Here is a 4,250-nt window from a genome sequence, read left to right as displayed (position 1 = left end):
CATGTTATAGGTAAATTTCTACTAACCCTAACCTCCAATTTGCATTTTCCCCTTCAATTTGCTTATTGGAAAAACAAACTTAGTTCAATTTCCCCTATTAGTGTGATCTGTGGAAGGTTGAACCCTACCACACAGATATGCCACTACTGCTCCATGGGTATCTTCACCCTTCTACTCAAATTCTTTTCGGTCTTATTTTTTGTTTTCTTAGGCATTAGAATGTTGTACATGACAAGTACCATATTGTTGGGTAAAGTTTTTTTTATTTCAGCAAGTCACGTTCTTTTAGATTTAAACAAATTTACTATTGTTGGAACGTAAAAATAAGATGGCATATTTACTTAGATTTTAATTTGTATCTTATTCGTTAATTTTTTTCCACTCTGGTTGTATGTTAATCATCATATCATTCACAAATTTTTAGGTGTCGGAGACCTATAGTTAATCTCAAAATCATAATTAATTAAATTGGTTATAAAATATATGCTTTGGAGACTTTGACTCATAGTTCCTCACTTGTACTTTAGTCTAAAAAGATAAATAAGGTATTAGTATATTAGGATTGAAATTTCTCGTAGATCTTGAATATTATATTATATTATATTATATATTTTTAAATTTCAAGATTTCTTTTTTGTCATTGTAGAGATGATCCTTTTAATATAAACTTAAATTACAATGATTCCTTTTTTTTTTTTTTTTGTTTGTTTCATTAAAATCTTCAAGCAGGTGGAAAAAGATAAGTAGAATATAAAAAGAAAAAGAAAAAAGAGAAGATAGTCAAATTGATAAAACTTTATCCAAATTGAACTAACTAAATAAAAGGTAAAAGTGTCTTTTTTTATCCTAAATTTTGAATTTTCTTTTTATTTGATTCTAAATTTCAAAATGTCGGGGTTTTGTTTAGAGTATTTTAGTTTAACCTATAAATTTTAAAATATTATACTTTAAGAAAAATTATCCAAAATATAATATTTAACAAAATATTTACGCTTCATATAAGAATAAAGTGTAATTAATATTCTAGGGAGTGTAAAAAATTTGTCTAACATTTTCTATTTTTTAAAAAATCCCTACCTTTTATTCTTCAAAATTGTTTCAAATTTGATCTTTTACATTTTTGTATCATATTTTTAACGGGTCTTTCAAAAAATAATATTAGAATCATTTATAAAATATTATACTAACCCATCAAAATTCTCTTTTGACCTGTTTAAACTTTTTGCTATATTTTGTAGATAATTTTAATATTTTGCTATATATAATAAGTTTCCAACAAATTTTAATCCAAGTTTTGTAAACAAAAATATAGTGTTTTTCTTGTTGTGTTCAGGTTAAATATCTATTAATTAATTTAAAGAATTATTATAGTTAATTAAGTTTCATTAATTTAATCACTATTAAAATCAATTCTAAAACTTACTTCATAATTGAAGAATTTTTATGAATACAATAGAATATTTAAATTGGCTGAAGAGAGCGGGTGAATTTTGTCAAATTTTGTAAATAATTTCAGTAGTATTTTGTTATTTTTAAAAATGTTCTTTCATTATATTTGTTAATTAATTTATTAGACATAAAAAAATTAAAAGTATGTATTTAGTGTAAAATCTAGGTTAAAAATAAGAATATTAAAATATAATGAGCAAAGTAAATCAAAATTTAAGAATAAAGTGGTAGCATTTTGAATAAAAATTATACTCATATTTTAGAAATATGCATATTTTCTTAGGTTACGGAGGCAGGTAGAGGTTGATATCAACAACGTAAATATAGTATATTGTTTTTACTATTTGTGTAAATAGTTTTATTATTTTTCATATTGTATGGATTGATGGACAATAAATTGGTAGGTTGAGACTTGAGAGTGGAGAGTGAATTAGAGTGGTTTAGGTTTAGGTTTAGGTTTAGGTGGGAGCACGCACGCCAATTTGTCAATCCCATCTTTATCAACACACTTTAATTCATTTAATATACTTACAACCCACCTCCTTTTTTCTTTTCTTTTCTTTTCTTTTCTTTTCTTTTCTTTTCTTTTTTATAAAAGGAATAATAATAACAAAACTAAAAACTAATTTTGATATTAATCTAAGGTCATTATATTGTGAAAACTAATTGAAAAATAAAATAAAATAAAGTCTTTTGGTGTTGTTTATTTAAGTTCTACCATAATTTTACTAACACATGGAACCGATGTCCGAAATTTATTATGAAATAATGTAGCTCCAAAGAATATGCAAAATTATGAATAAAAAAAAAAGTGAAGGAAGTGAATGGAAATTTAATAAATAATAGACTTATATTTATGTGGTCTCAATTAATTAAGCGATGGGCCGTGAAAAATCCTCCATCATCATCTCTCTTCTTCACATTGGACTTTCAAGTCTCAATCCATTCTCAATAGCTTCTCAATTCTATTTCTAATTTAATTTCCTTTATTATTTTTATTTTTACTTCATCTTCCTTACCTTTTTCTTTTTCTTTTCTTTTTTCTTTCAATTTTTTTTAAAAAGTAAAACTTATGGAATCTTATTTTAAATTGAAACTTACAAATAAAGGTTATTATTATTGTCATTGCAATTTTTGTTCACACTAAAAAATAAAGATACCTCGCTTTCACACTCGAGACACAAATATTCTTGCATATCTCTTTAAAATTATTAATTCTTTTTTCTTTTTTAATATTTTGATAATAAATATTGTAGATGCCCAATCTTTCCTAATTTTTTTTAGAGGATGAAGATTAGTTTGTCATGATAATTATTTATATTCCTTTATATAAAAAATAAAATTAAACTAAACCGTCCATTTCAAAATTGGCGCCAGGCAGAGTTTTTTTATATTAAAATTCATTACAAACATTTTAAAGTTTATAATAAGGATTGGGATGAAGTTGTAAGCAAATGCCATCATAAAAACATTACTTTTTGTTTGAGAAGGAAAAAAAGATCAACAAAAATAAAATTTAAAACTTCAATAATAAAAGAAAAATCATCATAATATGTTTAAATACCAACTTAGTCCCCTTAAGCTTAAACTTTATACTCATGAAAGTTAACTAAAATGAAATTAAACCAATATCATAACAAACAATAACTTTGATGGCCAACCCCAGCTTGATCATTGGGCTATGACCTAGTTGATAAGCATGGGAAAAAAAAAAAACGACGAGAGCAAGAAAAAGAGGATGGGTATTACACATCAGCAAACAGATCAGCAAAAAGAACAAGTGGGAGCCACCCAAGAGGAGGGGGGGGGGGGGGGGGGGAACAAGTTCCATGAGAAAATGGTGAATTAAAGAGAGGAAAGGGGTTATCTTGTTTGTGTTTTGGGTTTTGGATGAGTTTGCCACACAACCAAAAATTAGAGTAGCCATTGCAGTCCACATCATCATAATCATCAATTTAAACTTGGATTTGGTGGGCCCTAGTTACTTCTCTTTTTATGTGGGCTCATCTTTAGGCCCATGTTGTGTTTATTTCTTTTAGATAAATAATTAGAAAATAATAATAATGATAATAATAATAAAAAGAGGAAATATATTTTTTATTTTAATAAAATTAATGTGGGTATTATACTATTTTCTTATCTTTAATTTTCTTCCTTTTCTTGTGGGGAAAGAAGTAGATTGGTTTTGATGATGTAGACCTTCACAATTTTAGGTAAAAAGAAAAAAAAAATCAATTATTTAAATACCAAAGTTAACTAAATTATTTGACTTATAACACAAGTGTCACTATGTGATTTGAAACTTTTACAAATTACGACCAAAATGTATTTCTAATCATAAGATGTCAAACAATAACACTAGAAAACAAGATAAACACGTAATAAAGCGAGAAAATTGATTAATGAAATAAAGATGTGTATAAGTAAGCAAGTTTAATTTAAAGTATCGATTTTTGTTTGTTATGTAATTTGAAATTGGTGTACTAGCTAGGACCAATATTTGAAATTTTTTCTTTTTATATTTATAGTGATAAATTATCATAATCAAATTTCATTATTTTTTCCTAATAAAGTAGTGGGAAGGTTTGATTCCATATTGTCTCTCTTATGCAAAATTTGTCTATATGTGTGACAAAGTACTCCTACCATTTCACAAAGAAATAATTGATATATTAAAAATAAAGAAATAAAGATGGCTCAATGAAATTGGTTTATTTCTTAAAAAAAAATAATAAAAGAAAATTACCTCTAAAATTTTAGGCAATGCAACCTTCAAAGAGATAAAAATTTACATATTTAAT

The sequence above is a fragment of the Cucumis melo genome, chromosome 4 (assembly GCF_025177605.1).
Source record: "Cucumis melo cultivar AY chromosome 4, USDA_Cmelo_AY_1.0, whole genome shotgun sequence".
Classification (NCBI taxonomy): domain Eukaryota; kingdom Viridiplantae; phylum Streptophyta; class Magnoliopsida; order Cucurbitales; family Cucurbitaceae; genus Cucumis; species Cucumis melo.
This window is presented reverse-complemented; position numbering follows the sequence as displayed.